A 21,123-nucleotide genomic window follows, 5' to 3' on the forward strand; every position below is an offset into this window, starting at 1 on the left:
CCGAATTGAACCCGGGTCCCTCGTACTATGAGACAGCAGTGCTAACCCCTGTGCAAGCCTGTTGGAGACATACCAGCAATGTTGAATAAAATGTCCATTGAATGGGCACATTCCCATTCATGACTGTACAAAATGCAGTCGTTTTCAACATATTGTGCCAACGAAAAAGCAGGTAAAATGCCCTTCCAAGTTTCATTGCACCACCCGCAGAGTATGTCCAAAAAATCGTTTGGGGTCATCTTTCAAGGAAAGATTTATTACCGTCTGTTTAATCATCTTATCACAATTACCTGTGATCCTATTTTTATAGCTTTATCAGTAAGCAACAACTTTATAAATGAAGAATCAAGTTGACCTAGTTTGTATCTGCAGCTTTATGAAAAGACTCCATTCTTCGATTCCATAGCTCGGAGATCCATTATTTTTCAGTGCCTCGATTGAACAACAATGCTGTACTATTTTCTGAGTTGTAATGCTTTGCGGTTAATCTGATTTATGGGAGCAATACTGAAGACTCAACCCCATTAGTGATAAGGTTGGATGATGCAGTCTGCAACATATCCTATTTTAAAACCAAAAGATTTGAAACCTTCACCCAAAGAATACAATAGGATTGATCAATATATGAGTATCAAGCTGCTCTAGTAATAATTTCCGATGCATTATCGTTTTTCATGCATTTTAGTGAAGGGCGAAAGACTAAACTATTATGGTTCATCCAAAATTACCTTCATGAAAAAAGTATAGCTGGCATTTGCTGACATGGAGCTGGAAACGTGATATACTTGACAGATATAAACTGTGTCTTGTTCGATCGCCTGCTGTTTCAGGCTGCTGACAACTTCAAAAAGCTCCTCGGAATTTGCTTGTTGTTCATTTTGAAATCCGCTGACAATTTGAACACCGTTTTTATACCAAGTGAGGTTAAATTCTTTCGGGTAAAAAGCCGCAGTTTTGCACTGGAGTCTAACAGTAGCAGATGAGATTTCTTCGGATGATAAGGACATAATTTTCAGGGGAACCGGTGGAGCTAAATTCAAGATAACAAAACAAATAAATTGAAAAATTGAGCTTCTGCTGTAAAAATTTGTAGTTTTATTAATTACGCACAGCTACTTCCGGGCAAGCAAGTTGATTTATAAGAACATAAGAACATAAGAAATAGGAGCAGGAGTAGGCCATCTAGCCCTTCGAGCCTGCCCCGCCATTCAATAAGATCATGGCTGATCTGTTGTAGCTCAGTTCCACTTTCCCGCCCTCTCCCCATAACCCTTAATCCCCTCTCTTATCAAGAACCCATCAACCCGCTTCTTAAAAATATTTAGCGAGGCAGCCTCCACCACTTCAACGGGCAGAGAATTCCAGAGATTCACCACCCTTTGAGTGAAGAAGTTCCTCCTCAACTCCGTTCTAAACCGCCTCCCCTTTATCTTGAGGCTGTGCCCCCTAGTCCTACTGTCTTTTTTGAGCGGGAAGAGTCTCTCCACCTCTATCCTATCCATCCCATTCATCATCTTATACGTCTCAATGAGATCTCCCCTCATTCTTCTAAACTCTAACGAGAATAATCAGTATTTTTATATTGCTGCGTGGTGTTTTTCATAGGTTTTCATAAGCCTCCAAAAGTTAGGATTGTGAGCCCCGCTCTCTTATAATTAGCCAAAGGGCATTGAAAATGTAAATATTGCTTGCGACTACAAGATTATTCATCCAGTTACAACGTTCCCATATTGAAAACGAGTTTTAATTATTAGTTTTGCTTGTCCTTTGCTTGACAAGCTTCACTTCAAGTCGCCTTTTGTTTTTAAAGATAGGGAGTTGATAAGCTTGGCAGTGTCGCTGCTACTGCAAGTTTTCCTCTTTGTTGTACATTTGTGCTTCCAATCAAGTGAAGGCGCTTTCTACGTTTTGCATTTATTTATTTTAATGTGCAATTAATCGTCTTTGATTGACACTATCTACTAAACATTACATATTTCAACTCACCATATATGAGAACTTGCGCAGCAATATCGTTCACAATCGTCCGAGGCTGAATTTTGACTGCACAGTGATATTTTCCGGCATCCGGTATGCCGACATTCAGGAGATGAAGGTACGCTCCACCTTTCATTATCTGGAAACGTTTTCCGCTGTCCTCCTGCAGAAACCCCTTATTACCATCTTTCCACCAGAACGCCGTTGCATTTGTAACGTCGGTATGGAAAGGGAAAGGACATCGCAAGGTTACGTTTGTGAATCTGAGCGCCTTTATTATTTCAATATCCGATGTGCCCAAAGCAACTGTCAAAAGAAAAATGAACACACACATGCTAAATCATGCATTTGCAATAAAAGTTGATATATACTCCGAAAATAACATCACCCATTCAGTCCACATATACCGTAACGATTTAATGTGCCTCACTGCTAGAGTTACTCTCGGGTTCCAGCATTTGTATCTACCTGGGAGGAAAATCACGAAAAGACATTTGCCCCAAAGCGGCGAACCCATGAGCGTACGGACGCAGAGACAATACGCTGAGATTATATATCGAACAGACGGATATCCGTCGAATGGGCGGCTCCGATTTGATTATAAACGATTACTGACCCATGGTATCAGAAAGCAAATGACAACATAGTGCTGAATGAAACAAATGCATGTCTTTTCAAACAAGATATTCCGGCATGTTAGTGAGCTGAAATAGCAATTGGAAACAGAAGGTAGTTATATCCAAACAGACTGGTGAGTGTGGGACGTGATGGATGGTATCGATGAGCATATGGTATTTGACACGTCAAGTCCATGAATCGCCATTTTGTCAGCCGCCACGCGGAAATAATATTTCATGTCTTCATAATATAGGTCCCCCAAATATTTGTGTTGGATTCACTGTGGGCTTATTGATAGTTTAAAGTTCCATAGTTTCGAACCTTCTGGTTGATTCAGGCAGCAATCTGATGAGAAGTGCACAGATCCTGTCGGATAAATATTACTTGATGCACAATCAAATTGTGGGAGATGAGGTAATTTCCTGGTAATGGAATATCTGTGGAAATTTCCGAATTTGACTTCTAGTGATTTTTGCTATATTTTACGCGGAGTGTAGACTAGAGGTTTATTGAATTATGCGCACACTCGGAGCTCGGGCCCAGCTTGGTTTACACCTCGCCAGTTACATTTTAAGCTATCTTCATTTCCAACAGTAGACTTGCAGCGTCGGTTTAAGACACTCTTCTCCAAGTATCCTACGAATAAGAATAAACCCGGGACAATATACAAACTGCTGAGTTAAAAACGAGCTGTCGACTTATCACAGATCAATCAACTTAATACATTTTGCTGATACGTTGTGTGTCCTTTGGAAAAATTCCAACGCCATCACTAATAAGAAATTGATCTTAACATGGACTATAGATATGAAAATCAGGCATCAGGTGAAAGTCGACACCAAAGTAGCATTTGACCGAGTGTCAAGGAGCTCTAACTTAACTGACATCAACGGGAATGCGAGGGAAAACGCTCTGCTGAATGGAACCATACCGCATACATGGGACAACAAAGGATGTTTTTGGTGAATTTATGTCAATTATCTCAGTTCCAGGACAGCAATGCAGGAGTTATTCGGTGTGATGTCCTGGACCCAAACATTTTCAGCTGCTTTTTCGATGACCTTGCTTCCATCATAAGGCCGGAAGTGTGGATGTGTTGTCAGGTGACTGCTGAATATTGACAAGAATTTGCAACTCATCAGATTCAGAAGCAGTCTACAGAGGGGTGGCGTGGGCGGGGGAGGGGGGGGGGTGCAGGGAGCCGGGGGGGGTGGGTGGAAAGAAGGCCTCTACAATATCCAGGCATTAGCTGAAAACAATAGAAAAAAAACGTTCACGCCACTCAAGTGCCGATCATCTCAAAGAGATTACTTAGCCTGTTAACGGTGCATGACGTTAACATCACTGAGTCCTCCACTGTCAACATCCTGGGGGTTACCATAGAATAGAATTTAAACTGGTCTCGCCACATAAAAGAGTGGCTTACGCGGCAATTCAAAGGCTACGTATCTTGCGGCGAGAAACTCTGTTTCTGGTTCCCCAATGCTTGTCCTTCATTTATAAGGCGCAGGTCTGGAGTGTGATGGAAGACATGCCGCTTCTCTGGATGAGTGCACACGCGACAACATTCAGTAAGTTCCACACTATGCAGGACAAAGTATCTCGCTTGATTGCTCTCCCCTTCGCATCATTTAATCCGATGAGCACCAACGAATACTTACAGCCTTATGCAGTTAATATAAAATGCACTGTACTACAAAATGAAAAAATGTACCTGAGGTTGTAGTGTCATCGAGAAGACAAGAGTTGCAGATATATGCTGGAACAGAAAATTGCCAAGTGACTTTGATAACACACAAGAACGAAACAGTGGCCATCTACGATGCAAAAGAATCCAACCACTGATTCTTGACATTCAATGTCATTCTCCTCACTGAAAATCACAATACCAGCATCCGAAGGGTTATCATTTACCTGATACTAATCATCCATATAAATACGTTGGCATGTACATGAAATCTGTAAAATAAAGAGTTCGTAACCTGAAGCCAAAGCGTGCACAAAGTAATATGGTGTGGTTGCTGGGGGTAAATAATGTAATCTCTTGGATATCACTACAGAAATTCCACAGGGTAATGTCCTCTGATTAATGAAGCAGTGTGATGGAATATCCTCTACGACCTGCATGAATGAAGCTCAGCACATTCATAATCACATCTTGGAAGTTCCCCTCATCAGTCACCATGCAGACTTGGAAATATGTTGCCATTCGGTCGAAATCCAGGATCTTTCATCTCCCCCAGCCCCCAACGGCGCTCTTGGTGTATGTGTAACTTAGAAAATTGTCAACTGACTTTGAAAGGCAAATAGGGATGGTCAGTAAATGTTGGCCTAAATATCAATGTCCACAAAATGTAAGTTAAATTACAAACTGACATATGGTCTTCAATGCAGCACGAAATGTTGATGGATGTATGCTTCTCGACAACGCACACCTAACCTCGGTCGTTGTATACTTGAAACAACATTGACTGAAGATGCCCCAAATTGCATTGTTTATTGTTTTACCAATTCCATCAGCTCACCGTAATTTTGACACCAGTTAGTTCAGACAATCTTTGTACAAGGCTCAATTATATGTTATAACATAGGCAATTACATGAAAATCTGGAAACTAAAAGTGTTCATGCTTTGCAGTAATTCCCAACACAAAGTTATACGGGTGCGGTTGCAATAGGTCAGTCATCTAATTTCCAGAGCATCACCGCAGGAATTCTGCAGGACCGCGTTCGCAGATGAACTGCTTCATCAATGACCTGTCTTCCGTCATATGATAAGAAATAGGGAAGTTTTTTGATGTTTGCAAAAGATTCAAAATTACTTGTACTTGAGTTTGAAGCACCTAATATTTAAACGGAATAGGCCCTGGACAATATCCAACTCGAACAGAGAAGTGCCAGCTGACGTTGGCAATACCCACGTGTGAAACAATGGCCGACGACACCAAGAAGGAATCTTACTATTGTGACTTCACATGCAGAGTAATTTCCATTCATTAATCTCACACTATCAATATCCTCGAGGATTACGATTCATTGGAAACTTACGTAGACGATCCATATAAATATGTTGGCTACAAGAACAATTCAGAGGCGAGGGATGCTGCAGCGTGTTACTCGTCCGCTGAGTCCAGAACACCTGTCCGCCATCAAAAAGGTATACGTTATGTGATGGAGTATCTTCTATGGTCTGGAAAAATGCAGCTCAAATGCTGCTCAATAAGCTCATCAGATTCAGAAATGAACTGCCGCTTAATTTGCATCACATTCACAAATATTCCATCCTTCTAACATGAACGGACAATGCAGCAATCTGTACCATGCAAAAGATGCACTTCTGTAAGTTCGGAGACAGCACGTTCCAAGCTAATCACTGCTCCGATCTGGAAGGACAAGGGAAGCAGGAATATGGAAACATCACCATCGAACAGTTTTCCTCCAAGTCACTCACCATCCTTACGTGGGGCGACATCACCGTTCCCTCACTGTCGCTGGGTCAAAATCCAAGAAGTCCCTCCATAACCGTACCATGCCTGTAAATGCACCGCATGGACTACAACAGTTCAAGAAAGACATTAAGTCCCATATTCTGAAGGGCAATAAAGATGGACAATAAATCCTGGACTTGCCAAATATTCCCACATCGTGTAAACTTATGAACAAGATTTATGAAGTTCATAGAGCTTTTGAATAACTGGTAGATATAGCAAATTTAAACTTAACAATACTTATCCTCAGTTTTGGACAATTTCCTGGATGCTAAAATAAAATAGTATTTGCATTGATCGTAACTGGTGACGTTGTTTGTTGCAGTAGTTCGGAGAATATCATTTTATTGAACAATTTTGGTTGTCAATTGCTGTCAAAGGGGAAGAAGGAGGGGAGTAGGTGGAGGAAGAAAGGGAGTTGGGGGAGGAATGAGGGGAGTGGGGGGAGGAAGGAGGGGAGTAGGAAGAGGAAGGAGGGGAGTCCCAAAAGCTTCAGCCCCTGAATCTGCCAAACAGGTTTGAGATTCTTGCTCCCAGTGTGGACAAGAACGAGAACTGCAAGGTGGATGAGCAAACTGCAAACGGTGCAGGGAGCGTTCGAAGCAGAAGAAGTAAAGAGAAATGTAATGGTAATTGGGGATCGTGTAGTCAGGGGTAGAGACACTGTCCTTTGTGACAAGGATAACAAATCCCGAAGGTTGTGTTGCCTGCCTTGTGCGCGGGTCCAGGATGCCTGATCTGGGCTGCAGAGGAACCTGGAGTGGGAGGCTAAGTATCCAGTTGTTGTGGTTCATGTAGGCGCCAATGGCACAGGCAAAATAGGAACTTGGGATCTGCAGAGGGAGCATGAAAAGCTGGGAACCAAATTAAAAAGCAGAACCAACAAGGTGGTTATATCTGGATTACTACCTGAACCACGTGCAAATTGGTACAGGGTAAATAGGATTATGGAGGTGAATGCGTGGCTCAAGGACTGTTGTGGGAGGAATGGGTTGGAATTTATGGGGCATTGGCACCAGTATTGGGACAGATGAGACCTGTTCAGATAGGATGGGCTTTGTCTGAATCGTGCTGGGACCAGAGTCCTGGCAAATCGTGTAACTAGGGCTGTAGATAGGGCTTTAAACGAATTAGTGGGGGCAGGGGGGAGGGGGGAGGCTGCAGGGGTAGTGGGAATTACAAAGCCTAAAGTAGAGGAGAGGGTACGAGTGCAGGTTAATGTTGAGGACATTCCACTCATTAAAGGAATAGGTGGCACGGGAGAGGATAGTCGGGTTTCAACAAATGGGGTCCAGATAAAGGCTGGCATAAAGATGTTTTACCTGAATGCACGAAGTATTCGAAACAAAGTGAATGAGTTGATGGCACAAATCAGCACAAATGGATATGGTCTAGTGGCCATTATGGAAACGTGGTTGCAGGGTGACCCGGACTGGGAACTGAATAGCCAGGGGTATCAGACGTTTAGGAAGGATAGACAGGAGGAAAAATGATTTGGGGTAGCTGTGTTAACAAAGGATAATATCAGGGCAGTAGAAAGATCAGATATAGGGTCCAAAGAGCAAAAGGTGGAATCGTTGTGGGTGGAGATAAGAAATAGTAAGGGGAGAAAGTCGCTGTGGGTGTGGTCTATAGGCCCCCAAATAATAATTTTGAGGTGGGGCGGGCTATAAACAAGCAAATAATTGATGCATGCAAAAACAGAATGACGATAATTATGGGGGATTTTAAACTGCATATTGATTTGTTAACTCAAGTCGGGCACAGTGGGCTTGAGGAAGAGTTCTTGGAATGCTGTCAGGATAGTTTCCTTGAACAGTATGTTACAGAACGTACGAGGGAGCGAGTTATCTTAGATCTGTTACTATGTAACGAGGCAGGTAGAATTAGGGATTGTCTTGTGAGGGATCCTATTTGGATGAGTGATCACAATTTGGTTGAATTTCTGATGCAGATGGAGGGTGAGAATGTAGGGTCCCAAACCAGTGTCCTCTGCTTCAAAAGAGGGAAGTATGATAAGATGAGGGCAGAATTGGATAATGTAGATTGGGGGTGCAGATTGGTTGGTAGGACAGCTGAGGAACAGTGAAGGATTTTTCAGGAGATCTTTTTCGGTACTCAGCAGAAATATATTCCAATAATAAAGAAGGACTGTCAGAAAAGGGGTAACCAGCTGTGGATATCGAAGGAAATATTGGAGAGCATTAAATTAAAAACCGACGCATACAGAGCGGCTGTAAATAATGGGGAATCAGAAGGTTGGGAAACATTAAAAAAAACAATAAAGAATGACTAAGAAAGCAAAAAAGAAAGGAAAAATAGTGTATAACGCTAAACTAGATCTAAGTGTAATATATCATAGTGAAAGTTTTTACAAATATATAAAGAAGAAGAGACTGGCTAGAGTGAGTGTTGGACCCTTGGAGGATGAGACAGGAGATTTAACGGTAGGTAATGAGGAAATGGCTGAGACTTTAAATAAGTTTCTTGTGTCGGTCTTCATGGAGGAGGACACAAATAGCTTACTGAATATTAAAGATAGCAGGTTGGTAGGGGATGAGGTCCGTAATACAATTACTGTTAGTCGAGAGATAGTGCTTGGTAGACTAATGGGACTGAAGGTAGACAAGTCCCAGGGACCAGATGGAATGCATCCCAGGGTTTTGAAAGAAATGGCAGAAGTAATAGCAGATGCCTTAATAATTATTTATCAAAATTTGCCGGACTCTGGGGAAGTGCCGGTGGATTGGAAAACAGCTGCTGTTTAAAAAAGGTAGCAGACAAAAGGCAGGGAACTATCGGCTGGTTAGCTTAACGTCCGTAGTTGGAAAAATGCTAGAATCCATCATCAAAGAAGAAATAGCAGGACACCTAGAAAAGAACGGTTTGTTCAAGCAGACACAGCATTGGTTCGTGAAGGGGAAGACGTGTTTAACAAATTTACTGTCTTTTTGTGAAGATGCGACTAGTGCAGTAGACGGTGGGGGGGGGGGGGCGCAGTGGATGTGGTGTTTTTAGACTTCCAGAAGGCGTTTGATAAGGCGCCTCACAAAAGGTTGCTGCAGAAGATTAGGGTACACGGAGTTGGGGGTAAAGTGTTAGCATGGATTGAGGATTGGTTATCTACCAGGAAGCAGGGAGTTGGAATCAATGGATTCTTTTCCGGTTGGCAGTTGGTGACTAGTGGGGTGCCGCAGGGATCGGTGCTGGGACCTCAACTGTTTACCATATACATAGACGATCTGGAGGAACGGGCTGAGTGTAGGGTAACAAAATTTGCTGATGACGCAAAGATGAGTGGAAAAGCGAATTACGTGGAGGATGTGAAAAGTCTGCAGAGAGATCTGGATAGGCTGAGTGAGTGGGGGAGGACCTGGCAGATGGAGTATAACGTTCGCAAATGTGAGGTTATCCACTTTGGTAGAAATAATAGTCGGAAGCAATAATACTTAAAGGGTGAAAAGCTGCAACATGCTACTGTGCAGAGGGATCTGGGAGTCCTTGTGCACGAATCGCAAAACCTCAGTCTGCAGATGCAGCAGGTGATCAAGAAGGCGAATGGAATGTTGGCCTTCATCGTGAGGGGGATAGAATATAAAAAAAAAACAGGGAGGTCTTGCTGAAACTGTAGAAGGCACTGGTGAGGTCGCAACTGGAGTACTGTGTGCAGTTTTGGTCCCCTTACTTGCGAAAGGATGTATTGGCCTTGGAGGGAGTACAGAGAAGGTTCGCCAGGCTGATACCAGGGATGAGGGAGTTAGTTCAAGAGGAGAGATTAAATAGACTGGGCCTGTACTCGTTGGAGTTTACAAGGTGAGGGGGGATCTTATAGAGAGTTACAAGATAATGAAGGGCCCCATAGGGTAGAGATAGAGAGATTCTTTCCACTTAGAAAAGAAAACGGAACAAAATAAAAGGGGTGGGGGGAAGTTTAGAACGGGGTTTAGGAGGAACTTCTTCGCTCAAAGGGTGCTGAATCTCTGAAATTCTCTGTCCATTGAAGTGGTGGAGGCTACCTCGTTGAATATGTTTAAGTCACGGGTAGCTAGATTTCTGACAGACAGGGGAATTAAGGGTTAAGGGGACAAAGCGGGAAAGTGGAACTGATCCACTTCAGATCAGCCATCATCTTGCTGAATGGCGGGGCAGGCTCGAAGGGCTAGATGGCCTACTCCTGCTCTCATTTCTTCTGTTCTTATGTTCTTTGGCGGTAACACAGCACGTGATGAAATTGATCATTTATGTATTTTCTTCCTCTCAAAGACAGAACGGTTACTAAGGAAATGACCGGCCAGTTAAAGATCCATGTCAGTTTCAGTGTTGGGGAATAGACTGCCATTTCAATGTACTGAACGCTTACACCATAGGTATAATGATGGTCGCATGATATCGAAAATGCTCCTGCTGAATGTGAGCGTAGAGTAAAACATGCTGAGTTCACCTGACGAAGAGGGAAACCTCGAAAGCTTGTGAGTATTATCAAATAAATCGGTTGGACTAAAACCTGGTGTTGTCAGACTTTTTACTGAGTTCATAATTACCAGATTTCCCTTCTAATTATGAACGTGTAGTCAGAGTCCCATCAAAACAATAATAATAGCGGAGTCCAGACAATCCTCCAGCTCTTGCAGATAGCGTTCTAATTTTTGCGTATTTTTTTGTGTCGGCTTGGTTGCTATTCAGCCACCAGAAGAGATACACAGCTCTGTTATATGATCACCCCTTAGCCCCACCCATAAATATTTGCCTGCCCTCGGTCTGTTGAGCGGGCCAGCTCACTGGCCGGTTTTCGGGCTCTTTCGCACTCCCAGAATCCCTACGAAAAAAATCTTCTGGAATAATCTAACTCGGACTTGGAAAAGTTTTTGATCGGCTCGAAGTCTCCTTCTGCAAGTGAATGGAGGTTTGGCTGAACTCCATTCACAGCATTAGCACCTGATAGTCCCAGCCGCCGATGCAGTTGGGGACTCCCAGCCGAGATGTCTGTCCTCTTTCAGTAACTCCTGCTGCACAAATTGATCAGCGAGAGGTTTTACTTAATCACTTATTCGAAACCACAATCCGCAAGTGACTCTTGATATCGTTGTACTTCAATTGGTGTTAATGAGGCGATGCTAATTCGTAATTGGTTGAGGGATTGTGTGATCACTGTGTGAGTCCAAACCGGTATGATCAATTTCTAATGGGCTTCTCGAGTTTGATGGTCATCCGCTGATATGATTTCCAAGTTTCCCCTGACGGATCAATTATGTTGTCAATTGCTTGCTGGATCATCCCTCTCCTTTTGTCTTTGTCACTTTCATCATTTCTGTTCAGATGAAATAAAGTTTCTTGGCTACTTCCTTGGCAATTTATTCAGGATAGAGCACATTTCTGGCCATGCCACCATGATAGATATATTGAGCTGGTAGTTTCAAATCTCATTTGATCGGTATTGAATCAGGCGCTTGCCATTATCTCTTTGAAACTCTTCAAGCTGTGCATACCATCGAGAAACAGGAATGTTTCCCGGAGGCAAACGCAACGCTTGTCAGGCTCCTTTCAGTCTATGCAAATGGTGGAAACCCCTCTCCCTCCCTATGCCGATTACATTCCGGTCCCAGCGGCGCCTGATTTGCTGTTGGCGGGAATTAGCACTGAGACCAAATAAGAGGGAACATCATTTTAAGCCCGCCCATCAGCACCCAACATAATTTCAGCAAGCACCAGTGTTTTGTTTTCAGAAAAGCTGCCCCAAATTCCTTGGATGATGTTCCAAAGCGTGGAGGAGAAGAGGGCTACCCTCTTTGCAAAGGTCATGCCATGACTAGTTCATGTTCTAGCAGAAGCCTGTGATGATAAGGCAGAGGAAGTAAGCTTCATGAACAGGCGGACCTTACAAATGCCACAGGTAGATGAATGCCCTCCTCCGACTGTGGTTAGTACCCACCTGCCTGCTGCTGGCATCACTCCCATCGGTAACCTTTGACAATTCACCTTAAATCTCTAAAAAACATAAAACACACGAACTCCATTCCTCTCCCTCAGACTCCTGCCAAAAAATCCCCATCAAAACACCCTTAAAGGATCGGCGCAGTGCTCATACATGTATGCCATCACCTGCCTGCCTTGATATCCTCGCCATACCGCAATTCTATAATGTCGTTATCGTGTCTCCATCAGCTAAGATTTCCGCAGCTGCAAGGAACACAAGAGATGGGTCTTAAGAACATAAGAACATAAGAAATAGGAGCAGGAGTAGGCCATCTAGCCCTTCGAGCCTGCCCCGCCATTCAATAAGATCATGGCTGATCTGTCGTGGCTCAGTTCCACTTTCCCGCCCTCTCCCCATAACCCTTAATCCCCTCTCTTATCAAGAACCCATCAACCCGCTTCTTCAAAATATTTAGCGAGGCAGCCTCCACCACTTCAACGGGCAGAGAATTCCAGAGATTCACCACCCTTTGAGTGAAGAAGTTCCTCCTCAGCTCCGTTCTAAACCGCCTCCCCTTTATCTTGAGGCTGTGCCCCCTAGTCCTACTGTCTTTTTTGAGCTGGAAGAGTCTCTCCACCTCTATCCTATCCATCCCATTCATCATCTTATACGTCTCAATGAGATCTCCCCTCATTCTTCTAAACTCTAACGAGTACAAGCCTAGTTCATTCAGCCTCTCCTCATAGCTCAATCCCCTCAACTCCGGTATCAGCCTAGTAAACCTCCTCTGCACTCCCTCCAGGGCCAAAATATCCTTGCGCAGGTGCGGCGCCCAAAACTGCACACAGTACTCCAGATGCGGCCTCACCAATGCCCTAGACAGCTGCAGCAAGACCTCCCTACTTTTATATTCAATCCCCCTCGCTATGAAGGCCAGCATCCCATTCGCCTTCCTGACCACCTGCTGCACCTGCAAGCTGGGTTTTTGCGACTCATGCACAAGGACCCCGAGGTCCCTCTGCACCGTCGCCTGCTGCAGTTTTTCGCCACGTAAGTAATAGTCCTTCCTACCATTCTTCCTACCAAAGTGGACCACCTCACACTTGCCAACATTAAATTCCATTTGCCATTTCCTGGCCCATTCGCCCAGCCTATCTAGATCCTTCTGCAGACTCTCCACACCCTCCGCACAATTTGCCTTTCCCCCAATCTTGGTGTCATCAGCAAATTTCGACACCCTGCACTCGGTTCCCTCCTCCAGATCATCTATATAAATGGTAAATAGCTGAGGCCCCAGCACCGACCCCTGGGGCACCCCACTAGTCACCAACAGCCAATCCGAATAGCACCCATTGACCCCCACTCTCTGTCTCCTATTTGACAACCAATCCTCTATCCACGCTAACACCCTGCCCCCAACTCCATGTCCCCTGACCTTCTGCAATAACCTCTTGTGAGGTACTTTGTCAAACGCCTTCTGAAAATCCAGAAAGACCACATCCACCAGCTCTCCTCTATCCACTGCCCTAGGCACATCCTCATAGAACTCCAGTAAATTTGTCAGACACGACTTCCCTTTAATGGAACCGTGTTGCGTCTGCCCTATCAAGCAATTCCCTTCAAGATGCCTCGCAATTTCCTCCTTAATGACGGATTCTAACATTTTACCTACCACAGACGTTAAACTAACCGGCCTATAATTCCCCGCCTTTTGCCTGGCACCCTTCTTAAACAACGGCGTAACATTAGCCGTTTTCCAATCTTCCGGCACTTCCCCGGAATCCAGCGACGTCTGGAAAATAACCACCAAGGCATCCACTATAACCTCCGCCATTTCTTTCAGAACCCTCGGATGCATTCCATCCGGTCCTGGGGACTTGTCCACAATCAGCCCTTCCAGTCTGTCGAGCACCGCCTCTCTAGTAACAGTAATGTCATTAAGACCCTCCAGTCCTACCACCTTTCCATCGCTAACGCCCGGCAAATTATTCACGTCCTCCTCCGTGAAGACAGAAACAAAAAAGTTATTCAAGACCTTAGCCATATCCCCATCCCCTACCACTAGCTCCCCTTTCTCATCCTCTAAAGGACCAACGTTCGCCCTAGCCAGCCTCTTCCTTTTTATATATTTATAAAAACTCTTGCTATCCTTTTTTATATTAAGTGCTAGCCCAGCTTCATAGCTTCTCCTACCCTCCTTTATCAACTTCTTTGTCAATCTTTGTTGACATTTAAACCTTTCCCAATCCTCTTCTCGCCCACTGCTCTTAGCTACTCTAAAATCCTCCGCTTTTAATTTAACACTTTCCTTCACCTCCTTCGTTATCCACGGCTTATTACCTCTCCTCCTACTGGCCTTTTTGACCATCGGAATAAATTTCTGCTGAGCACCAAGAAAGATCTCCGTAAAGATCCTCCACTGCTCCTCAGCAGACCTACCTTCCAACGCGCTCCCCCAGTCCACATTCGCCAATTCTTCTCTCATCCTACCATACTCCCCTCTATTCAAACAAAGGACGCGTGTCCGGGAACCCACTTTCTCCTCCTCCATCTGCAACAGAAACTCCACCATGCGATGATCACTCTCTCGAAGAGGATCCTTCACCGCAAGGTCCCTAATTCTACCCGCCTCATTACATAGCACCAGATCCAAGATAGCTCGCTCCCTCGTCGGCTCCAACATACACTGTTCAAGGAAATTATCCCGGCAGCATTCCAAGAACTCCTCCTCGAGCCCACCTCGTCCAACATGGGTCGACCAATCAATATGCAGATTGAAATCTCCCATAACTACTGCCGTCCCATTCCTGCACGCCGCACTTATTTGCGCGTTAACAGCCCGCCCCACCTCCAGATCATTATTTGGGGGCCTATAGACGACACCCACCAGCGTCTTCCTCCCTTTGCTGTTCCTAATCTCCACCCACAACGATTCCACTTTCTGCTCTTTGGCTCCGATATCATCCCTTGCTACCACCTTGATGCTATCCTTAATCAGCAGAGCTACGCCACCCCCTCTTTCCTCCTGCCTATCCTTCCTAAACACTTGATAGCCCTATACATTCATCTCCCAGTCCCTGTCACCTTGCAGCCACGTCTCTGTAATGGCCACCAGATCGTATCCATTTGTGACGATCTGCGCCACCAGCTCATCCACTTTATTCCGAATGCTTCGTGCATTCAGATAAAGCGCTTTCATCCCAGCCTTCACCTGGACCCTATTTGCCGTAACGCCACCAATTGGGACATCCTCGGCCTCTTCCCTTACCTGTACCCTATCCTTAACTTTAGACCTCGTAGCGTCACCTACCCTCGCGCCCTCCCCGCCCCCCCCCCCCCCCCCCCCCCAATTAGTTTAAAGCCCTGTCTACAGTCCTCTTTACTCTATTCGCCAACACTCTGGTCCCAGCACGGTTCAGACCAACCCCATCCCGCCCGAACAAGTCCCACCTACCCCAATACTGGTGCCAATGCCCCATAAATTCGAACCCATTCCTCCCACACCAATCCCTGAGCCACCCATTCACTTCCTTAATCCTGTCAACCCTACGCCCGTCTGCACTCAGTTCAGGCAGTAGCCCAGAGACGACCACCTTGTCGGTTCTACTTTTTAATTCCATTCCCAGCTTCTCATACTCCCTCCCCAGATCCTCAGTCCGCACTTTGCCTACGTCGCCGGTACCACAACGACCGGATTCTCACCCTCCCACTCCAGATTCCTCTGCAGCCCAGCTGCGACATCCTGCACCCGAGCACCAGGCAGACAACACACCCTTCTGTGCACTTTGTCATTGTGACAAAGGACAGTGTCAATACCCTTCACCCCACTATCCCCAATCACTACTACGTTCCTTTTCCCCTTCTCTTTGCCTATGTCCTGCTGCATCACTGTACCGTGTGCAGTTTGCTCACCAACCTCACCTGCCTCGTCCTCTTCCAGACTGGAAGCAAGAACCTCAAACCTGTTATGCAGATTAAGAGGCTGAGGCCTCCGCTCCTCACCCCCCTTCCTCCTCCCAGCAGCCCCCTTTTGTCCCTGACCCTTAGATTTAGCCAGTCTAGGGGGGGTGGATGTCACTTGCACCCCATTGGCAATGGCACCCTCTCTCCCCCTGATGAGCCTCAGTGTCTGTAGCTCAGAGGCCAGCTCATCCACCTTGAGCTGGAGCTCCTCCAGCAACCTGCACTTACTACAGACATGGTCACTGGGAAGGACCCTGGGGTCCACCAGTTCCCACATCATACAGAAACCACACATCACATGCCCCTCCATTATTCACTGTAATTTTTTATGGGGAAAAAAAAAATTCCTTGTTTCCTGCTGTAGTAGTTTTGAAAAAAATTTTTTTTCCTTGTTTTTTCAAACAAACTCACCTGGCCTTTTTCCTTCAAGCCCTTTTTGATATTAAGGCCTATTAACTCACTCTGCTTCCCACTCACTCCGCTGCCCGCTCAGACGCTGCCCGCTGTCTACACCAGGCCTCCTTTTAAACCTGGCGCTGATTTAAAGCAGGCTGGTCCACAAATGCCTTTTAACCACTCCCTCAGAAGCTTCGGGTCTTCACTCCCTTTGAGGAAAGTGGACTGGAAATAGTGGGGTAGGACCCAACGCGAGATGTGCTAAGACGTTAGTTCGGAATGTCCCGCCGAATTTTAGACGTCATTGCACCTTTAGCCACTATCTCAAGTGAAACGATCATTTCCCAGAAGCTTGATATTCCCAAAGGTAACACCATATCATTACCCTTTCAGGATCTCCATCAGTGAAACGGAACCATCTGATGCATTTGTCCCGTTAAACCCTTGCCAAGGCTATCGGGTGATCGAACTCTAGGCTCTGGAATTTGAAGAATTTGAAGTTAATGGACATTTAAACTAGGCGTGGCAATGGTCATGCTTAACAATAGAAAGCTGTGATATCAGATTTTCATCCATTAATATAGTGGCAGAATATCCAGGAGGGCGTTGGAGGTGAACTGCGCTTGTAGGAGGACAATGTGAACAATGGCGATATAAGATGCTGAAATAGGCAGATTGAGTGAGCCAAAGACAATGAGACTTGGCATTCAGTTTGGCTGGCAGTCAATTTAAAAGTTGGATATTTCTAGACGATTACTTATACGAGCATAAAATTGGAACAATATCTGGACAAAGGAAAGGTATGAGGAAATAATTATTTCTGACGAATTCGCAGACTGCTGATTCGCCATTTGGGAATATCCACGATGCGTGAACCGCTTTGGAAGAAATTATTGGGCTCAGTCCTGAAATGATATGGCACCTGCTCCAGACGTGCTAAATCGTTTCGCAACGATGTCACAAGCTGGGCGCTAGAAGGATCAAGGATGGAAAACTGAAAACAAAAAAAAACTGTGAGGGCAGAAGGCGACGATTTCTTGAAAATGTTGTAATTTGAAAAATGAAACATACATGGATATTTTCACATCACATATCAAAGGATGAGGTGGGAGAGGAGGGTGGTGGTGACAATGATAGCACGAACAGAGATTTGAACTATTCCTGGAATGATAATCGTGTGAATTCAAATTCAGATGAGAAAGTGTGATGAAACCTTAGCAAATTAAGAAGACAATCAAGCGTATCACGTCTGCATATTGTGTAGAGCAAAGATTAGCCAATCTATTAAAATTAATAGTCAATAAATGTAGAAAATGACGCAGAGAATTGCTTTCCTTTCATGTTATCCATAAATGTGGAATGACTGGAACTCGAAAATCCGACGACGGAGGAGTATGGTCAAAAGCGCGATGGAGATTCATGCCTGGAGTGAGTTTCAAGGCAAACAGAAAATCCACAATTAATATTTGTAGAAAAATCCATCTGCGCTTTTCGAAAATGTCAAAGGCTTGATCGAGGAAAAGATAAACACAAGGTGAATACATCGTTTATGCACTCATCGCGCAACACTTCCTTGTTTGCCTAATTTAGCCATTCGTTTTCACCGCTGCGTATGTTAATCCTGTTTCACGGAATGTTGTTTTCGACGATGACCTGGAATCTGCCAGATTCAGAGCAACGTAAGTCAGTTTGCTCTCAGCGGTGTTCTGAACGGTCTGTAAATCAACGACAGGGAGTATTTTACGATTTATTAAATTTAATTGTATCGAAATTGCATCAAGTTTGTTTTCAATATAATCTCAAAAGCAAATTACAGCAGACAGTGTTAAAGTTTCCAAGTGCGAGCTGAGAATTACCTCTGCATATACCGTGTGTTCTCTGTGTTGTTTCGGCATTTCGTCTCGCTTGGAATCGGTCAGATGAAGAGCAGCATACATCAACTTGCCTTCGGCTGAATTTTGTTCCTTCTAGGGATTCAATGTTTACTATTCAGTAAGTTTCATCTTGCATACACACATAGAAATTAGAAGCAGAAGCAGGCCTCTCAACCTCTAAAACCATTTTGCTATTCCTTAAAACATGTTTGATCTCCGTGTGTCCTCAGTTTCACTGTCCTTTCTACGCCTTGAATCTTCAAGCCTTGTAAACTGTCCTAATTCATTAAGCTTCACAAGCATCTACAAATTTCCCCGTTTCCCTCTAAACTCCTACAGTTCCTTGGCATTTCCCAGCCATTATTCACAGTAATCCTTTACTTTGAAAAAAAAGAAAATCAGCATTAGTGTTTTTCTATTCAGTTTTCTCACTTGTCAATCAAAAATAATCAATCTTGAAGTAGGTGAATGAATATGGCTTCACCACTCTCTAATGAAATCAGTTCTGCAGATGCGTGGCCCGCTGAGGGAGATTTGATCTTCTCATCATTGTCTTAAATGGTAAATGATGTTTTTTTCCAAACGGCATCGCGCAGTCCCTTTGTTACAAAGTATCACATTCTTGCAACTTCCATCCTGTCAAGACAACTCAGCATTTTTTACTTTCAAAACATCACTTCGTCTTCTAGAGTGAAGAGTGTACGGGCCCAATCTGTTAAAAACGTCCTCATTAAGTAACACGTTCATCTTAGCAATCAATGTGGTGAAACTTCTCTAAATTATTTGAACTGAAGTTATTTTATTTCTAAATGAAGGACCAAAGCTGCGTCCAATACTTTTGGGCATGAATTTTACCGACACGCCCAAATAGATTCCGGGGACGGTCACTACTCGGTGGATGGCTTCCTCCTATGGCTTCGAGTGGGATAGTACATCAGAGCCTAAAATATCTCCGCACAAAAAAAAGTTTTTTTTATTATTCAGACTGATAAAATGGACAAATTCACGATTTCTCACGTGATATTCCACCTGTCATTTTTGCACACTCTTTACCTATCCGTGACCCATATTTTCTCCTTGCCACTTACTCACCCATCTACTTTCTTTCATCAACATCATTAGCAACAATGCATATGGTGTCAATCCAAGTCGTTGATATCAACTGTAAATAATTGAGGACGCATGACACTACAGTTGACACTACATTTTTTTTTCAACCCGATAAAAGGCCAAAATGTGCCTACTCTATGTTTCCTGGCAGCTAGGTAGTCCTTGGTAGATGCTATCATCTGTGTCATGTGATCTTCCTTTGTGTAACCTTTGATGTGGACCATTATGTAATGTCTATTTGAAATCCAGATACAGTAACTCCACACGTTGCGTTTTATTCACTTTGCTTGTTACTTCCTCAAATAACTCATACATTATGTAATACAAAAAAAAAATCCAGATCACAACCCCATGTTTACACTGCTAACCTCCATCAGATTTTCCAAGTGCCCTGTTACAACTCCTTTATTAATAGATTCAGCATTTTTTCAATGGCAGATGTTAAGCTAATTTTCCTGTAGTCCTGGAACTGTTTCCTTACATTCTTGAACAAAGGAGCTACATTGGCTGTTTTATTCAACTCCAATTTGTCGCTGCCAGAATCAAGGAAATTTTGAAAATTTAAATCCAAGTCATCCATTATCTCAGCAGTTACTTACTGTAAGACCCTCGCGACAGTTGCATCATGCTTTGGAATTTTCAGATTTTTTGTTATGTTATTTTTTCAGCAGCACCATACTGCTGAAAGTAATCGTTTCACGTTCTTGCTTCCGTTTCGCATCGAGATATCAAATTATTTCTGGTATGTCTTCTGGATCCTCTACAGCGATATCTGTTCCATTGATTCTGCTTTCCCTTGATTGACATTATTAATTCGTCGGACTCACTCTTTGGAGGAGCAGCACTTTGTAAGTAGTTGCTTTTACAACACCCGTGGAAACTGGTCCAAAGTGTGCTGCATATTCATAGCTAACGATCTGTCCTGCTTTGATGTTTCACTTCATTTTTAGCCACTATTCGCTGTAATTTGTGCAACTTGTTCGTCTAACCTGCCAGTAATCTTCAGGGATTTGATTTTGTTTATTTCAATTTGATCTTATTGATAACTTCCTTAATTACCCTCGAATGATATGTCCATCCCCTCGAGATTTCTTCTCTTTCTGAACCAAACGACTGAGAATTAGAAAACATCTCCTTAAATGTCTGATAAAAGCACAACAGTTGTGGATGCTGGGATAACAACAGAAAATGCGAGAAAATCTTAGCAGATTGAGAGCATCTGTAGAGAGAAAATAGAACCAAGTCGAGGTCACCCTTCGTCAGAAGCTCTGACCTCTTGTCAACCATGCCACCGCAGCATTTTACAATAACAAAAGATCGACCATGAAAGTAGCAAAGTTCAGAGACCATTACAGCACAGAAACAGGTCCTTCGGCCCTCCAAGCCGAAATATCAGCTTGCGAAAGAGAAAGAAGGGCTGCCCGAACTGTATGAATAGTCATTTTTTTTCTGAATAGCCTAGTAGATATAACAAAAAAACATTCTTAAGCAAAGTAAAACGGGTGATCTGAGTTTAAACAGTGTAAAGAGGAGAGGCAATAATAGTGCTCTCTATTTTCGTTACCGATTCTACGCTGAGATTAGAAATTTGAATTCTATCTGTAATATAAATGCAGTGGCAGGTTTTCACCATGCTGCAGCTTGGTTTGCCAAACAAGAAATGCAAATCTGCGAATCTTATCCTAACTATCTTTTGTAGCCGAAAAAGGCATGTCATATTACCTAATATAGATGAAAAGTTAAAATTGTTTTGAACTATTCAAATAGCTGGCAGAGTTTGCAAA

This window comes from Carcharhinus amblyrhynchos, chromosome 4 (assembly GCF_965287045.1).
Source record: "Carcharhinus amblyrhynchos chromosome 4, sCarAmb.v2.hapA, whole genome shotgun sequence".
Classification (NCBI taxonomy): Eukaryota; Metazoa; Chordata; class Chondrichthyes; order Carcharhiniformes; family Carcharhinidae; genus Carcharhinus; species Carcharhinus amblyrhynchos.